This window comes from Sorex fumeus, unplaced genomic scaffold (assembly GCF_029834395.1).
Source record: "Sorex fumeus unplaced genomic scaffold, SorFum_2.1 ptg000047l, whole genome shotgun sequence".
In the NCBI taxonomy this organism is placed as follows: Eukaryota; Metazoa; Chordata; class Mammalia; order Eulipotyphla; family Soricidae; genus Sorex; species Sorex fumeus.
The window spans coordinates 26,148,670-26,168,609 of record NW_026606104.1 but is presented as its reverse complement, the minus strand read 5'-3'; the positions used below and the strand labels follow the sequence as shown (position 1 = coordinate 26,168,609).

At 40.9% G+C, this 19,940-nt stretch overlaps 1 protein-coding gene across 1 annotated transcript in view; it reads left to right on the top strand.

The window, feature by feature from the left end:
• The window catches only part of ST6GALNAC3 (ST6 N-acetylgalactosaminide alpha-2,6-sialyltransferase 3), a 643,623-nt gene that overhangs the window by 9,403 nt on the left and 614,280 nt on the right, over positions 1–19,940 (top strand). The window lies entirely within an intron of this gene.

Genomic DNA, 19,940 nt, shown 5'->3' with positions numbered 1-19,940 from the left:
AAAAAGATATTTCTGGGTGACCAGAACAATAGGACAGCAGGTAAGGCACTTGCCTTGCACTGGTTTGATCCCTGGTCCCCTGAACCCTGCCAGAAGTGATTTCTGAGCACAGAACTAGGAGTAAGCCCTGAACACTTGGACATGGCACAAAAACAAAAAAAGAGAGGTTTTTTTTTTTTAAAAAAAGATGTCTTAGTTTGGGCTGGAGCGATAGCACAGCAGTAGGGCGTTTGCCTTGCACGCAGCCAACATGGCCGATCCGAGTTCGATTCCTTCACCCCTCTCGGAGAGCCCGGCAAGCTACCGAGAGTATCTCGCTCGCACGGCAGAGCCTGGCAAGCTCCCCGTGACGTAGTCAATATGCCAAACACAGTAACAACAAGTCTCAAAGTGGAGACGTTACTGGGCCCACTCGAGCAAATCAATGAACAACGGGAGGACCGTGACCATGACCATCTTAGTTTATTCACCATAAATATAAATGCATAAACAGAAATGTATACCTATAGACTTTTAATCATATTTTACTATTTAACCCAATTTTTTGTTTTATGTTTAGTTTTGGGGTCACACCTGGGGATGCTCTGGGGTTGCTCCTGGCTTTGCGCTCAGGGAGCACTCCTGCCGGTGCTTGGGGGACAATATGGAATGCAAGGGGTCAAACGCCAATTGGCTATGTGCTAGGCAAGAGCCCTACCCATTGTGCTATGACTCTAGCCCCTTTACCTTGATTTGAAACCTTCCCTGTAAAAGTTCTTTCCTTTTCTGGAAACATCTTCCTATAATTTCAAAGGGTGTTTTGTTTCCTATAATTTCAAAGGGTGTTTTGTTTCTTGGGGCTGGAGCGATAGCACAGCGGTAGGGCGTTTGCCTTGTACGCAGCCAACATGGCCGACCCGAGTTCGATTCCTCTGCCCCTCTCAGAGAGCCCGGCAAGCTACCGAGAGTATCTTGCCTGCACGGTAGAGCCTGGCAAGCTACCCGTGATGTATTCGATATGCCAAACACAGTAACAACAAAAGTCTCCAATGGAGATGTTACTGGGCCTGCTCGAGCAAATTGATGAACAATGGGAGGACAGGGACAGGGACAGATTTTGTTTCTTAGAACATTTATTCACTGTGCAGTTACCATTCACAAAACTTCTCTGGTTGGTTATGAAAACTATTTGTTTACATCTTGCCCCTACAGGCTGGTGATCACAAGGGAATTGAAAGTAAAATGTTTGCGTCCTATGTTGGGAATGAGGCAAGATGTAGGTTAAACAGCACATGTGGAGCTCATCATAGGTGTTAAGGACAGGCATGAGCACGTGATTGTTCTGGTGCTTCCTCTCCTTGGAATGGGCAGGCGAATCTACACAGAACAGAGCTATCAGGGATTCCTGGGGTCATTTTTTTCCTGGCCCCAGTAATGGGCCAAGAGAAGTGAAAGTTTCTTTGAAGAGTTTGCTTTATTATTGATCAGGTAAGGCTGTTGGCAAGGCTGTTCCTCTCAAAATGGTAAGATGGAATGGTAGGACAGAAAGGGTGTTGGGTGTGAGATAGAGTCACTTCCTCTCTGTTCCAGTCCAGCTTTGTCATGTATTTGGTCTGCGGCAATAATACCTTTATTTAACATGGCTAGCATGGATGACCTGTAGAAATACAGATCAGGTCACTTATACAATTATAATTCTCCAAGACTCATCTTTTTAAAAAGACTGAAATAAGAGAACCAAAATGGATTTCATTAGTGCATTTTTGTGGCTCGATACATTCAAAAAATTTCTTCTTCAGCATGTAATCAAGACAAAATTGCTGAGATATTTTTCTTTTTTCTTTTCTTTCTCTTCCTAAGTTTGAACTTCAGTGTCTGTATTGCTATTATAGCCTGTCAAAGTTTGAAAGCTAAGTTATTATCAGAAATACTTGATCTGGGAGATGTGGGATCTGGGAGCTGGACCAGTGGCTAACCTGCCTGCTTTGCAAGCTTAAGGCTGTGGATTTGATTCCCCAGTAACCCCACCTAAACCAAGCAATGTCCTGGCAGCTCTGTTGCCTGAGATCCCGAGTGCTGAGTGGATTCCTGGTCACACCCAGGCTGGTGTGTGTGATCACTACAGCTGATGACCACCACCGCCAGCAAGAACACAACTGAAATGATGCTCAGTCAAGAGTGCATGTGCCCCCTCATTGAGCATCACAACTGAAGCCTACCACTTTGGAGTGCACTACTAAAAGTGTATGCAAGCATCACAACTAAGAATGTGACTGCCAGTAGTCAAATGTGCAAGCCCTGTAACCAAAAGAGCTTGACCTCTGGTGAGTACCACCAGCGAGCTTGTGTTCAACCCTGTCACCACAGCAACAAGATCAACAGAGGCAGGGCAATGGGGGAGAGGGGAACTTAATATAAAAAATCGGGGTCTGAGAGATAGTACAGAGATTAAGATGATTAAGAAACTAGCAGCCAGCACCACATGTATGTATGTGTACCCCCAAGCATCTCCAGGAATGATCCTGAGCAGAGTCATGAGTAAGCCTTGAGAACCAATGGGATTTTGCTCTTACTCCCCAAGAAATACTCAATATATATTTAGATTTTTACAAACTTTTTAGGTAAGAACATAGATATATTTCTGCAAGCTGATTCAGAGATGTTTGAAAGTTTTGCCGGAGTCTAATGGTCAGTTTTTATATTATTTATTAATGAGAATAAAATGAAGTGAAAAGTGTTCTTTTTTCAATCAACCTAGTGGCCTTGTTTTTCCATTTTTTGGATCTTTATTTGCTTGCATATTTTATAATTTTTAAATTATATGTACATTATATTATATTTATATTATATTATATTATGTACCGGCTGGAGTGATAGCACAGCGGTAGGGTGTTTGCCTTACAAGCGGTCAACATGGCCGACCCGAGTTTGATTCCTCTGCCCCTCTCGGAGAGCCCGGCAAGCTACCGAGAGTATCTCGCCTGCACGGCAGAGCCTGGCAAGCTACCTGTGACGAATTCAATATGCCAAACACAGTAACAACAAGTCTCATGATGGAGACGTTACTGGGCCCACTCGAGCAAATCGATTAACAATGGGAGGACCGTGACTGACTGAAATTATATGTATATTATATTATATTATGTGTGGACTGGAGGGATAGCACAGCAGTAGGGCGTTTGCCTTGCATGCAGCCAGCCCAGCTGAACTGGGTTCTATTCCTCCACTCCTCTTGGAGAGCCCGGCAAGCTACTGAGAGTATCTCGCCTGCACAGCAAAGCCTGGTAAGCTAACCGTGACGTATTGGATATGCCAAACACAGTAACAACAAGTCTCAGGACAGAGATGTTACTGGGCCCGCTCGAGGAAATCGATGCACAATGGGAGGACAGTGCTACAGTGCATATTATATATTAAATACATTATATATTTGATAGAATGAGGATTTATGCTTTCTCTTTGCATATAACTGTTCAGAACTATTTGTTGGTTAAATCTAAAAAGTATTTTTACAGAAGTTTTAAACACCAAAGCATGTCAGATTTTATACAAGTTTCGCACATCAGTTACCAAAAGTACACTAAAAATGTAGTATCATGAAGACTCATATTTAATAGCTGAAGTGAGGGTAAGACAGTATGTCAACCAGTAGGCAGAGGTTAACAATAACTTCTACGAGCCCAGCCATCGGTAACCAGTCCCTTTTTGAAGACGAACATTGGAAAGTCTTAGCTATACAACATGGAACACAAGGCTTGTCATGGCATCCAAGTTTTAAGTGCTCAGTAAGCCATATGTGGTTGGATAGACATTCATTTTCGTATTCATCCTCCCTCTCAAGAGACCCCCTAAACTCCAAGACTGGAAATAGTGGAAGAGACTGGAGGAAGTCTCCCTGCAGGAGTAGTGATCAGAAGGCGGCTAACCTTTGTTATTCAGACCCTTGGCAGCCAATGAAAAACAACTAATGAACCAGTCATGACTTCTGAACCTGGAGATATATTTGAGCCTTTGAGGAACCCTGGGCCTGATGGACCCCCAGATGTGGAGCAGCTGTGAATTCTCCTGAGGGAGTGCTGCCTTAGGCGATGTGAGAGTTGGCTCTTTGGTCACGTGAACTCCTGTTGGCTTTGAGGTCAGAGTCTTTATATAATTTTGTTTGAGTTGTTTCTTTGCTCTGGGAGGGGGTACACAGATGGAAGCAATTTAGCTATCTGAAATAAACCACATGTCTTCTTTAAAGTCTGGAGAGTAAAGCGATTGGAGTTCCTTTGCACAGTTTGCTTACTTTTTTTCACTGTTGATTTGTATGCATATCAAGTCAGCAATGAGCTGATTAATAGTTGTCCAATGGTGCTCAGGCAGAGCAGTTTGTAAATCTGAGGCTGTGTTTCGCCTACACGTCAGTATCGTATTCCTGCTCTGCCCTACCCGGTCTTGGAGCCTGGAGGGATAGTGTTTTTTGCCTGAGACGAACATTTCATTACAATAATGACAGCTGGTACCATTTGCCGAGTGCCTTCTCTTGGCCAGGCAGCCTGCCAGATATTTTACAGATATTTATGCTTTCACAACAAGCTTTCTGGATGGGCATTCTTACTTTCACCTGACAGATAAGGAAACTGGCCTATAATATACTAAACAACTTTTGTTTGTAGGAAGGAGCTATACCAGGTTAGCAAACTCAACTTTGAGCAAATTCTGGCCTGCTGCATTTTTTTAAATATAGCTTTGTTATTAGAATGGTTTACTTTTATTTATTTTTTTAATTTTATTTTTTTTTTTACATTTTGGTGTAGTTTAGGTAGCATGGTTGCAGTATTGTCAGCATTTGTGGTTCTGAGGTACAAAATGACTGCACTGTCATCACCACCAAGGTCCCCAAAGTCCTTCGTCACTGTCCTTGAATCACTCTGCTCTGTTTCTCTGTCCCCTATCTCATGACAGTTTTTAAATGACTAGGAAAAATAAAAATAAGAATAATTAAGATTTCATGATATAAGAATATGAAATTTATGGATATTCTTCTCCTACTATATATTTTTTATATACCACAAATGAATGCAGTCATTCTATATCTGTCCCTTCCCCATGGCTAGGGAAAACAGGGGTTAGCAGGACTGGTCAATGGTTGGAACTAACCACAAGTTAGTACCAATGTGTGGGGCTGAGGGTAGGTAGGATAGAGAAGAGACCAGTATGACAACAATAACTGGGAATGATCATGCTGTATAAGATCGGGGTGTTAAAAGTAAGTACGGAATATTCTTGATAACCTGATAACCTTTCAGTGTCAATATTGCAAACCACAGGGTCCAACAGGGAAGAAAGAGAGAGAGAATGAGAGATGGGGGTGGGAAGAGAGAGAGAGAGAGAGAGAGAGAGAGAGAAGAAAAGTGCCTGCCATAGAGGTAGACATGGGGGAATGGGAGGAAACCTGGGGACCTGGGAACACTGGTGCTGGGAAATGTACACTGGTGGAGGGATGGGTGTTGGAATACTGTATGACTAAAATCCAGTCATGAACAGCTTTGTAATAGTCTAAAAAAATAAATAAAGGAAGGTGAAAAAAAAAGAATGTATGAAACTCAGATATCAGCATCTAAAAATAAAGTTTTAATCATATAGTACTATCTGTAGCACTGTCCTCCGAGTGTTCATCGATTTGCTTGAGCAGGCACCAGAATCATCTCTATTGTGAGACTTTTTTTTACTGTTTCTGGCATATCCAATACTCCGCTGGGAGCTTGCCAGACTCTGCCGTGTGGGAAGGATACTCGTGGTAGCTTGCTGGGCTCTCCAAGAGGGACAGAGGAATCGAACCCTGGTCAGTCACGTGCAAGGCAAAAGCCATAACCGCTATGCTGTTGCTCCAGCCCAACAATTATATATTGAGATAAAATTTGTTTGTATATGTTCATGTTTTGGGGTACAGTGTTACCACTATGCCTACCACCCTGTTCTTCCTTTCCACTCTTCTCCTCACCCCCTCCCTTCATGTAATCTCAGTTCTGTCAAGAGTCAACTGTTTTGTTTCCCTTGATCATTATCTCTTTTATTCTCTTAAAGCAAGTCTTCTTGGAATGCAGTCCTGCTTATTTTTTGTTCTTTTGGACACACCCAGGTTCTGTGATCATGGATCATTTCTGACAGTGCTCAGGGGATCCTATATGGAACAGAGGATAGAACCCAGGTCAGCTGTATGTATATACAAAGCAAGTTCCCTCCCAGCTGTACTATCTTGCTTTCCTGGTCATGCTTATTTGCTTCTTTCTATCTATATCTGCTTTCATGCTCAGAGGAATAGTTGAGAAATTGACCTGTTTGCTGGGTGACATACAACATCAGAGTGTGACCTATTCCTGGGCTGGGCTGGGCTGACTGGTGAGGTGTGTCAGTAGACTGTAAGAGTCAGGATTGGGGACTGTGCAGGTTCTTCTGTGTATGGCCAGGGACTGGCTTAAGGTCTAATACTATGGATGTGAGGACATAATTTATAAAGCCTGGAATGCAAAAATGTGGCTTGTAACAGATTCATGAAACCATGATGCCATTTAGAAAAATTTCACCTTGGCCATGTGGAGGGCTTCTTACATTTGCACTTGCCAAGCCCCACCCTCTCTTCCATAGTGTCAAGTGGAACCACAGGATTTGCATTTCTAACAAGCCCCCAAGTGATGCTGATGTTGCTTATATTTGAACCACACTGAATAGTCCTGCCCTTCCACATTTTGCTCAGTATTGAATTATGGGTAGATTTATTCCCCAAAAGAAATTGATTAGAGATTAAGTTTAGAGATTCAAGACAAGTGCATTCCGTTCAGCTTTTTTGGCATTGTTACTCTTCCTCCCTTACTCTCATGAAAACACAAGCTTCTTCTTCTTTTTTTCTTTCTTCGTGTGTGTGTGTGTGTGTGTGTGTGTGTGTGTGTGTGAGAGAGAGAGAGAGAGAGAGAGAGAGAGAGAGAGAGAGAGAGAGAGAGAGAGAGTGAGAGACACCCCGTGATGCACAGGGGTTACTCCTGGCTCTGCACTGAAGAATTACTTCTGGCAGTGTGTGCTCAGGGGACCATATGGGATGCTGGGAATCGAACCTGGGTTGGCCACATGCAAGCAAACACCCTACCCACTGTGCTATCACTCCAGCTCCCAAAACACAAGCTTCTTGATGCCAGGCAGCTCAGGCCATAAACAATGTCAATGTACAGGTGCTTCTGTGACTGCAATTGTAGAGTTGGGACTGAAATGACCCACCTTGCATTTCTGGAGGCTTCCTCTCTTTCCAGTTAATTGAAAATATAGTTTGTGATGAAATGTAGCAGGATATTTGGGTTCCTGATGAGGGCATGCCAAACTCTTTCTCATTTGGTGCCCCCCCCCCCCATATCACCATTTCTTTACTGGCCCTGGGGTACAGGAAATACATTTTATAGTTGGCTTGTACTGGCTTTGGTCATGCATTTGTGCTCGAGTTCACTATTTTAATTCTTGGCTTAGTCTCCTATTTAAAAAATAATCATTATTTAAGCATTAGGAATGGGGAGAACAAAGACTAGTGAAGATGATAGCTGTTTTTTTTATGTTGATGATTCATAGCCTTGTTTTGGATCTTAATAAATAACAAAAAACATTTGAAAGCACTGATTTAATCTCTTCTTTCAGGCTCATATTCCAGGCACAAAAAAGAAAATTTGTTTCTGAAGTTTCCCCTTTTGTCATTTCCTAGCTTTCTATTTCTAGGCCTTTATTATTTATTATTATATTTTTAAGCCTCTCTTTATTTTTTGATTTCTGATTTCTCCCTTTCAAACTTTCTAGTTTATGGGTTGCTCTCTCCCTCCCATTACTTCCCCCACCCCGCCCCATAACCCCCGTACTTATATGCAAATGAAAGACTACCAGGAGAAATAAATACACCAGCAGAGCTAGGTGATAATGGTTTATGTAGCTCAACATAGGAGCTACAGAAATAATGAGTCTGTAGTTCTAATGAACCATAATCTCGGCCTTATAGAAGGGAGTCCTACTGGGCCTCTGTTACTGAGTAGAGTTCTTTTGCAGAGTCTCAGATATATACCATCCACAGGAATTCTTCTCTAAATGTGAATTACTTCTGATTTCTTTTTCCTGATAAGGGACCAAATCCAAAAGTACTCAGGGATCACCAGGGCTCTACCCAGAGGTGTTGGAGCCTTGAAGAGATGTGCCAGACATCAGATTCAGAGCCTGGTTTGAATTCATGTCTGCTAGCCCTGTACTTTACCATTCGAGCTGTTTCCTCAGCATCAAGATGGAAATTATTTCTGTGCCTGGTATAAAATTATTGCTGTGCCCAAGGAGGTCATCTTACACATGTTTGTTAGCTTGGAGGCTAACTTTTCTGCTACCATATTTGCTCTTCTATTGTTAACCTTCTCAACCTGATCTTCCTTTCTTCATATTTTAAGAAGAAGAGAAAATCCATTTCCCAGAAGCAGCAGATACCCAAACCATTATCACTTAGCTCTGCTGGTATATTTATTTCTCCTGATAGTCTTTCATTTGCATATAAGAAAAACTCTCTTTGTCTTATCCCTACCCTGGTAAGTGCCACTTAATTATTTGTTCATTGGTTTATTGTTTATTTCATTCTGCTATGCTGTTTCACCTGAATACTCTGATTGATGTCTTTGATTGGAGCCAAGGTATGAGAATATGATTTCTACCTTTTTATGGGGGTGAGGGTGGGGTACAGTGGCGGGGGGGGGGCGGTCTGGGCAGTTTGAGCCATAGCTGGTGATGCTTAGGTTATTCTTGCTCTCAGGATGACCTTGACATTGTTTGGGGTACCATACTGTGCCAGAGACAACTAGAATCAGCTGTATACAAGACTAGTTCCTTATGCCTCATATTATATCACTGGCCCCTAACTCCTAAATAAAGTTTCATTTTCCTCTCAGTCAGTTTGACCCAATCTTAAGGTTTTATTTTGAGAAGTACCATCCATATCTGATAACATTCTAGATTTCTATATTAGAACAACTTAGTTCAAACCCTGCTGTCACATGTGGTTCTCTGAGCATAGCCAAGGGTTATTTCTGAGCACAAAGACTAAGAGCATTCCCCTTATACACAAAAATAAGAGAAATTAGCTAGGATTTGAGTATAAAAGTTTGTCTAAAGTAAAATACACGTACTATAATATGTTTCTGTGCCAAATAGATTAATAAAAATAAACTAATTTGCAACTTGCCTACAATATTCATGATAATAACTTTAATGGTAAATTGTCACAATTATTGTCACTGTTCTCCTATTGTTCATCGATAGTAAATCATCAAATGTTCTGAGCACTTTGTGGTAGATAATATACTTAAGGCATATACTTAATTTTCTTTAATATTCAATAATTCTACTAGAAAAATCCTATTATTATCATATCATTTTTCACCAGGAGGAAACCCTGAGTCTTAGACAAACCTCATATTCTTTCATTGGTTATTATTTTAACAATAAGCAGAGCTAGAGACAACCTAAGTGCCAATGAATGAATGAATGAATGAAATGATATATGTACCATATAATTCATATATATGATATATATATAGTATTCAATGAAATAGTACTGAGTATTTAAAAATAGAAATGAAATCTTGCCCTTTGCAACAGCATAGATGCGCCTAGAAGGCATTTTAGCTTAGTAAAGCGTGATGGAGAAAGAAAAACACTGATTTCACTTAGACATGCTGCATAAGGGAACAAAAGAAATAAATTAAATAGAATAAAATGTTGAGGCTATAGGACCAAATTAGTGTCTACCAGAAGGGGGAAAGAGAAGATGGGAAAATTGGATTGAAGGGACCAATTAAAAGGTGATAGGCAGAATGAAATATTTAGTGATCACTTTAATGCAGTATATATAGATCTTTTTTGTTGTTGTTATTTGTTTGCTTGATTTGGGGCCACACCTGGCCATACTCATAGCTTACTCCAGGCTTAGAGATTACTCCTGGTGGGACTCTGGTGACCATATGGGGTGCTGGGGACCAAATCAAGCTTAGCCATGTGCAAGGCAAGCGCCCACTTGCTGTACTATCAATCTTGCCCCAGATGCTCACTTTTAACCTAAACATTAAATGTTTAGGTTATGTTTTGTGTTTAAACATCTTATATTTAAAACACCTGAAATATGAAACATTAAAAACCAATGCTTCAATAAAAAATAAACAGTAAGTCAGATTATGTAAGCTCCATCTAGGTAGCTTTGAATTTAACTCCAGATTAAATTTATTTTTTATTTGATTTGTTTTGTTGTATGCTGGGGATTGAACTGAGGGCCATAAGTATGTAAGGCACGTGCTGTACTTTGAGCCAGTATACCAGTCCACCCTTTGGGCAAAATTTAAACTCTTTTTCCCTGCTCCCAACATTCATGATCTTGTTTGTGCTTATTCTTGAGAAATTCCCCAGCATCTTGAGCCCTGCTTATTTTCATTCCACTCAATTCTTGGACCTCTTCATGTTCCTTACTGCTTCAGAGCCTTTCCGATGCCATTTTCCTGCCTGTCATACTTGCTCTCAGATTCTTTTTGAGGCTTCCCACCTTCAATGTCCCAAATGAAAGTGTATTGCCTCGGACAGATTTGTGCTGCTTTTGCTAATAAAATGTTACTCTTCCCAAATGTCCCTATTCTGCTTCTCTTGCTTATTTGTGTCCAGAGCCTCATACTAGACACCTATTCACACATAGTTGTTTACTGTCAGTCAGAAGACTGACAGGGCAAGGATTCTTATTATTTTGTTTATCCTTCTGTGCCTTGTATCTTAGCACGGTGCAGTCAAATAAATAAATGATTGCAAAAATTAATTTGGAGCAACAATAAAACTAGTGTGTGCAAGGGCGTGATCACAGAAACAGGTTACTAGCGAGGACAGTGACAGTTTGTGGGTGATTGACACCAACCATGGTTGGGGCTGGCAGAGATGAAATTGTTGGGATCAGATCATGAAGTAAGAGTATGTCTTGTGTCAGCATGGACATTATCTTCTGGATGGAGAAACACTAATAGGTTTTAAAGAGATCGTTAAATGTGGTGGAGGTACTAAGCCAGAGAGAAGAATATTCTGTTTTATTGTCTCTTAGAGTACCCGATGTCCTTGGATTCACTCTTGTCATTGTCCTTTGTATTTGGAAATTACTTGTCCCAATTATTTTGCTGCAGAGATTGGCCAGGCAGAATTTCAAATAGATCTGAAAGCAGAAATGTACTAAGAAGGACACACACTTATTTGTAGCAGAGCTTGAGACTTTCATTGAACAAACAGGGATGAATTCATGAAAAAATAAAGTGAAATGTTTTATCCATATAACTTTTAGCTGTTTTCCATATTGTCCAACTTTCTATTCATTGAAAGGAATATCCCAGCATGGTAGTTCTCACTTAGATGTGGCATCTAAACACCACTGAAGCCATAGATGCAGAGAACAGATTTGTATATGTCGAAAGGGATTCTGAGGGGTAGACCAAATGGAGTGAAGAGTATAAACTTCTGGTTTAAAAATAAATCCTGGGCTGGAGAGATAGTATAGCAGTAGGACCCAGACTTGCACCTAGCCAACCCAGGTTTGATCCTCTGCATCCCTGAGCCTACCAGAATCGATTTCTGAGTGCAAAGCCAGGGGTAAGCCCTGAACACAACTGCTGAGTATGCCCTCTCACTGGCCTCTCTCAATTAAGTCATATAATCTATAGCATTATGACTGTAGTTCTTATTACTATTTTGCCTGTTTGAAAGATATTAATAGAGCAGACCTTAAAAGTTCTCATCACAGAAAGTAAAATATCTAGTTGGACTTACTGGATAAACATTTAAAAATGTATATATTTCAAATTATCATGTTGTGTACCTAAAATGACTATAATGTGATATATTACTTGTACCTTTATTAAGGATGCGTGCACGTAAAATGACCTTACTTCTTTGTCTACCTGGTCAATGACTTTTATACAAACATTTTCCTTTTTTCCTTGTTTCACATTTAGGATTTCTCTTACCTTCCCCTCTGCTGTTGTTGCAATCACCAGACCATTAATGTCGTGCTCACATGCCATTGGTTGTGTGACTTGCATATCCTTATCCTGCTTACTGGGGGTTGTACACTTCAGCTGTAGTGTACAACACTTGGTTGCAGTGTACCACTGATCACACATTCTGTGTCATGCCAAGGATCCCAAATGTCATGTGGGGTGGCACTGAGGATGAATTATACCATTGATTTATCCCCATGTTTCACCCCGTGCTTGGATTAAAAGACAATCTTTTGGTATCTTTACTCTGTGAGCCTTTGTAAGTTGCCCTGTGTCTTTCTCAGCCTCTGAGACACTTGGCATTATCTTCACTGATGTAGCTATTCTAGATCTTTTCAAGTCTGCATTTGAAGTAGAACTCTTGTGGAGGGGTTGTGGAAGATGGCTGAGCTTAGGCTGGATTGAAGGATATGGTGGAATATAGAGATCCTTCATTGTTTGCATTTGATGGTGTCCGAAGAGCACCTCTAGAGCATTTTGGGTAATAGAAGTTTGTGAGGTATTTGAAGGACAATCATAAATGCTATGGAGCTGTTGAGTAGAAGAAATGAAATATCTAGTTTTCTTATTGACTTTTTAGTCCTTGGATTGGCTTTGGTCACTCTCCTTTGTGTTTAAAATTTATTTGTTCCAATTGGGCCAGGCTTCATGATTGTGCAGACAGAATTTCTATCAGAGAGCTGGAAGCTCATGTATGCAATGCCACTTAATTTCTCTGGGGTACTTCACACCCTTCACATTGAAGGTATGTGTTTCTTGAAGAGAAGGACCTGGGCTGGGGCCTTATCAGTCCATGTGACAATGCACATTCCTCCCCCCCCCCCCCCCCCACCTTGCTGGAGTCTCAGGTAGTGGACCTGTCACCATCAGTGCACCTGCAGTTAAGTTCACACCCTCATGCTTGTCCTGGACCCTTTCTAAGCCACTCACTCGGCCATCTTCCGCTCCTGTTCTCTGGAGATTGCTAATAGCAGAGCTATCAGTATTGACACAGCTTTCTCATGCATGGCACTAGGGCTTGAAGTCTCAGTTTTGTGCTTGCTGGGCAGGTGCTTAAAGCCACTGAGCCACCATCTAGGCCCTGTGTGACCACCTTTTAATGAGTGCATATCACCTATAAAATGTGTAAAGTTTGGATAAGCAAATATATCAACCTTTTTCAAAGTGCTAATAAAAGTAAAATATTCTTGGCAAGTAAAGCGATTAATATAGGGGCTTCAATTTTCATTTAGCCAGAGCAATTCTACATTTAAAAGTAATCTTTTGAGCCCTTAGCTTATTGATGGCACAGCTGAGGTCCATTCTGATATGGCTGAACAGTTAATGCTTGTCGTCTTAAGCTATAATTTGAGGGGAGCGAGACATGCCTGGCCCATTGCCCATTAAATGCCTGCTGCTGCTCAGTCCTGACTTGAGCCATGGTTCCATATTACTGCCTTTGAGACAGCTGTTTAATGAGCAATCCGCAGCTCCAAACTTGAACTGAACATCACTTAGGCGCGTGTCAGTTAAAGCTTCAACAATCCTGTCACTGTTTTGGGAGTCTCCTGTGAGTTTGTGTTGTTAATGAGAAAATCCAGGTGTAGAGAGATTAAGGGTCTGAGTTGACAGTTGATCTAGGGCCATGTGTCAGCTGAGTTCTCTAACTCCAACTCCCAAACTCTGAATCCAGCCCTGTCTTATAGCCAAATCATCCCCTAGATACGTCAGGGGTGTTGCTAGGAACACACAGAGAAATTTTCCTATCTATAGTCTTTATTCCTTTTTTTTTTTGGCTTTTTGGGTCACACCCAGAAATGCACAGGGGTTACTCCTGACTTTGCACTCAGAAATTACTCCTGGGGATGCTCAGGGGACCATATGGGATGCTGGGGATCGAACCCAGGTTGGCCAAGTGCAAGGCAAATGCCCTACCCACTGTGCTATCACTCCAGTCCTATAGTCTTTATTCTTATCTACTTATGATCATGTCAACATTATTGTCTTGTTTGGCAGTGCTGCTGTGCCCTGCCTACCACGAGAGTGTCTGGATTCTACCACCATTACTCCAAAGTCCTTTCTCTTCTCCCGCCCTTTAATGAGTCTCATCTCATCCTATAGTCTTCAAAGAAAAGAGTTTTGGGGCCATTTTGCCTAATCCCATCTTTCTGTCTAGGAGCATTTGATCTGATTAGAGATAGTTGCTTTTGTTTACTTTTTATTTAAAAATTTCTGTGGGCCACACCTGGCAGTGCTCAAGGCTTACTCCTGGTTCTCATCCAGGGATCACTACTGATGTGGCATGAGGGGCCATATAGGGTGCTGGGGATTAAACCTGGGTTGACTGTGTGCAAGGCAAACACTCTAACTGGTATGCTTTTACTTCTGCCCCTACACTTTCTTTTACCTATTTTATTTTTAATTTTATTTTTAATTTATTTTTAATTTTATTTTTGTAAGTAATACAGATATTGACCTTTTACAACTCAATCATATTAAGGAAGAAACTTTGCTATTTAAAAGATGAATCCTGGGACTGGAGCAATAGCAGAGTGGGTATGGCGTTTGCATTGTATGCGGCCGTTCCAGGTTCAATTACCAGCATGCCATATGATCTCCTGAGCACCACCAGGGGTAATTCCTGAGTGCAGAGCCAGGAATAACCCCTGTGCATCACCGGGTGTGATCCAGAATTTAATTAAATAAATAAATAAGAAAAGGACAAAACTGCCATTTAAAAAAATAATAAAAGATGAATCCCTACTTAAATTTTTTAAATGAATGATAATGCTTTATTATTCTGTTTCATAAATTGACTTGTAAAAATAATGATAGCATAACTATTGTAACTATATTTTTAATGCATGCCTTTGGGAACTTTCTAATCTCATCCTCACAGACCCTGTGAAATGGGTACTATTGTGCCTGTTTTACAGAGACAGAAACTGAGATAGACAGAAACTGAGATACAAAGAGGCTAGATGATGCACTGACCTCATGACCTTTGACCTGTATAATCACCGGACTCCATGAATAAACGTGTTCTTGATTCAATGTTCTGCTGTTGCTGTCTAATGGTATTCATAATTTTGAGTAAGGGAGCCTGCATTGATCTTTTGTTTATTTGGAGGGGATTCCCCTAACAGTGCTCCAGTGGCCTGGGGTTCTTCCCAGAAACTTTTGGTTAGCTGAGCAGATGGTTCAGTGTGATGCTGCTCAGGTCCTGAGTGTTGGGGATTACCTGGGCACTTGTGGTACATGTAGGGCCTTTAGAGCAGCACTTGGTTATGCTCAGTGACCATGTGTTTCCGGAGATTGAACCAGAATCCCAGCTGCATACAAGGCCTTTACCCCTGTATTATTCAACCCTCTACCTTCTTTTTATTTGGATCCATCTTTGGAGTCAGATGGTTTGATGCATCTTTATGAATTTTTCGATTTGAGCTTTGTTCATTCTTGGGAGACCATACAAGTCTATCCTGATGATTCTCAGGAGGCCGTGTGGTACCAGAGACCAAACCAAGAGATCAGACCTGCATGCAAAGTATATGCTCATTTTTTTGAGCTATCTCCGCCTCCCCCACCGCCTCCCCAGCCACCCGCATGCCCGGAAATTTGCTTCTTGAATAGGTTGACTGATCAAGATTATTTCCCGAATGCGTTTATAGGAGAGAACGGGGGAAGATTTGAGGGTATGGTGGTATTGCCCTAGTGGAAAGACCATAGACTAAATCTAAATGAGAACAAAGCAAAACATTGTAACATATTTGTTTTGTATGATCTAACTGGGGGAAAAAACAAACAGAAATTTCCAATGAATATGAAAAGAAGGCAATTTCCTTGCATTCAGTGCTCCATGAACTGGTGAAAATCACCACCTACTGTTTAATCGTCTCTTTTATGAAAACCTGCTTTTTAGTCTTCATGGATTGCTGTAAAGAGGAAATATAGAAAGACAGACGGGGATTTCTATCACTTTGGCAAAATTTTTTCCTAAATGACTTTGGCTAGGACCTAGAACTAAGTGAATTCTGCCTCTCAGAATTTCGTGAAAATTTCTTGTGAACAGAGAGAGTGGCCAGCAAAACATCAGAGCTTGAAGGTGGAGGAAAGAGTAAGGATACAGGTGTCCTACTTTGGATACCTGTGATTCAGACAGAGCTGGGCACTGACTCCAGGAAAACAGCTAGTGAAGCTAAGGGGGTATAGGAAGTCCAGGGGAATTCTTGTGCTGGAGAAGCAGTAAAAAGGGTCTGAGGTAGAGGCAACATGAACAAAAGCATATAGGTGCAAGATTATGGTCAGGATGCCCTGCAGCAGTCTGGCTCTCGTGAATGTCCTGGAAATGATGGTGAGAGGTGTGTAGGGATCAAATGCTGATAAATATTGTATGCTATGTAAGAATGTATAGGTTTATAATCCAAGCTCTGAGAGATGATAACGACAATATTAACATCCATTGAAGACTTTTTATATAGGTTATAAATGTTCTTGTGATTCTTGATTTTACAGACATTGGTAGAGTTGAGTGACATGCACCCTGGGTGCACCTCATTATTTGTACGTGAGATGGGTGGGAAAGCTGGAGGTCATTGAGGTCCTCACCCTACCACTGGCAACTCATTGACTTTGGAGCAGGCAGCAAACCTTGAACTTTTATATTTCCTCTTTCTAAACTGGACATTATAACATATTGCTCCCATGGGGGGTTGGTCAAGAACAATAAAAAGACTACATATTCTGTATAAATAATGATGCTTGGTCATTCTGTTGAAGAACGACCATCTTCAAATACAACAATTATGGTACCTAGGTCGAGAAGTCAACATGTCGAATGACCTGGCACCTGAGTTGTTCAGGAGGAAGAGAGCAGCTTGGAATGCCTTCAAAGAGCTATGCTTGGAGTATCACGTTTTACTCAAATGAGAGAAAGAATCCAGAGTTCCGACCTCCATTGACGGTCAAGAATCAGCAATTCTGTCTCATTTACCAAGGCGTTGAAAATCAGATGGGCTGGACACATAATGAGATTTGGAGATGACCACTAGACTAGAGCTGTCACTGACTGGATTCCATGAGGACATCAAAAGACCGCATGGCCACCCACCTACGAGATGGTCAGACTTCTTCGTCAAGACCCTGAACGATCGGTTTGCATCTCTTCATATTCCTAGAACTATCAGACGCCATTGGGCTACACTATCACGCGACAGGGATGAATGGAGATGTCTCTGGTGCCTGCTTGAGCAAATCGATGAGTAATGGGATGTCAAGTGATCAAGTGATCAATGATGTTTGTCTCAAATATTTCTAGTATAAAAATTTTCATTTACTATTGTGTGCTGTATCATTTATGGCAACTTTACATATTATTTCAAAGTTGAAGAGGTGGAGGCAGAATGATTAATTAGTTGCCTTTTTTAGGACAGCTAAATAGGGACCATCCATTGCCAGAATGGGAGGTGTGGAGAGTGGAGAGGTTTGCAGGCATTTGGGCAGTGGTCAGACTTCTCAGTCGATGTGAACTTGGCACATCATTTGTGCTCTCTCAGCTTGTGTTTCCTCCTAGCAAATGAAGGTAAAAATGAAAAGACACTCTACTGAATGGGATAAATTATTTTCACACAATATTACAGGATGCACAAAACTCAAAAAAATCCTATAGCCCTATGGGGAGTGGAGGTGAAGAGACACTTCCCCAAGGAAGACATATGAATGGCTTGTAGGCAGGTGAAAAGTTCTCATTGTCACTTATGATTAGGAATATGTAACTCAAAAAAACAATGAGATCGCATTTCCCACAGTGAGAATATCAGAATGTGAGAATATCAAAAGTCTGGAAATAACCAGTGTTAGTCGGGGTATGGTGAGAAAGGAACCCTCACTCATTGTTGGTAGGAATGTTTTCTGGTCAATCTTTATGGAAAACAATATGGAAATTCCTCCCCAACAAAAGTAAGAATATTATTCCACAGGAATACCACTTCTTGACCCCTATACTCCAAAGCAAAAACATTAGTTTAGAAGGATATATAAACACCTGTGTTCATTGAGATGCTTAGTATAATAGCCAAGATATTGATACAATCCAAATGTTCAAGTATTAATGAATGGATCAAGAAGTTGTGATACACCCTCCCCCCCCCCCCCACACACACACCCACATAGTGAATACTATGTAGCTATATTAGGGTTGATTTCTCCTTATTTATACAATTGATTTATATAATTTCTATTAAAAGGATAGAACTAGAAGGTATCATTACTTGATATTTCACATTATTCAATATCGATATTTCATTCATACTGTTATAAGTGAAATCTATATTTCACTTATATCGTTGAGTGAAATCAGTCAGAAGGATAGGGATAAACACAGAATGAGCTCTCTTGTATGTGAGATATAAAGATAAACAGTTAAGGAAACAATAAATGACCAAGGTCAAGAGAGCTGGACTGTTGGTCCACAAAACTGAGCTAAATGTGTGTGTATATGTGTGTGTGTGTGTGTGTGTGTGTGTGTGTATGTAGAGTGGTGGGGTTGGGGTTGAGGATAGTGGGAGGAGGTTGGCTGTGAGGGGCTTTTGAAACATTGGGGGTGGGGAGTGGGCTCTCTAGTGGGTGTGATGTTGGAATGATAGAAGCATGAAACCCATTAACATATTCTGAATCACCTCAATAAAAGAATTCTTAAGGCTGTCTACTTGTAATCTATTGGGAAATAAATGACATGAAACATTGGATGTAATGTGCTTGACACGTAGCAAGTGTTCAATCAATGGCAACTCATTATTTCCATTCCTGAAAAGATAGACCAGTATTCCAGCATTGAATGTTAGGGCGGGAACTTCTTCCCTCCTCTTCCTCTCCTCACTTGTATTCCTCTGCTGCGCTTTACCCTTCCACCTCATCTTCAGTCACTTCTCCTCAAGGCTGAGTGAACCAAGTTGTCCAGTTAATATAGAGTAGCCCTTGCTCAGGATCCTCAGACGTGCCCTTGTCATAATACTCAGCAAGTGAATCAAAACGTCAACAGCCAGGGATTGTGGGTTGAATTTTCTAACTTTTCATTCCCTGGCCTTTGGTACAGAGTCAAGACAGAGGTAAGAGGGGCAGCTAGTGCTAAGGAGGAGAGCTTGGTTCCCCAGGCACTGTTTACCTATGCTGATGGCAAAAGGGGCCTTCACCACCTTCTGAGGCTTGTACAAGTCTTACGGGGAATATCGAGAGCTACAGTTTTCTCTTGAAATGAAATAGATGCTGTTGTTAATTTCTTTTGAGTGGCAGCTGATTTTCTGTTTTCAGAGAAGCTGGATAAAGCTTAATTTTTTACATCGGCTGAAAATAGTTTGTGAACCTGGCAAGCCTCTTAAAAAAAAAAAAGTCCTGGCGCCAGACTGTTAGGCTTCCTGTCTTTTCAGCAGCTTATTGCGTTTATTTTACTGCTTTGGGGGATTAGGAAATAGTCTCAGAAGCCATTCCATTAATGACTTGGAATATTAATGTGGAAGATTTGCTTGGTGGACAATACAGTGAATACCATAGCTTTTGTCTCTAATTGGCTGTTGGATCTTTCACTTGCTGGTCTCTGTTTCTGCCTCTCTCTTTAATGTTCTCTTTATTGTAAAAAATGGTACACATTAAGAAAAGGGTGGGAAAAAGAACAATGAAAAAACTCAATGATTTTTCATAAACTGAATGGTTTTGACTGTTACTGATACCAGATGAAGACAGAACATTGCAAGGATCCCAGAAACTCTACTGCTGCTCCTTCAGTTTTTTCCTCGTGCATTGCCCCTTCACTATAAAGAAAGCAAAATTAGCATTAAAAGTAGTGTCAACAGAATGCATTTTGAATACTATGGTTTAGTTTTGTATCTCTTTTAAATTTAATGTGGTATAAAACTGTAAAGT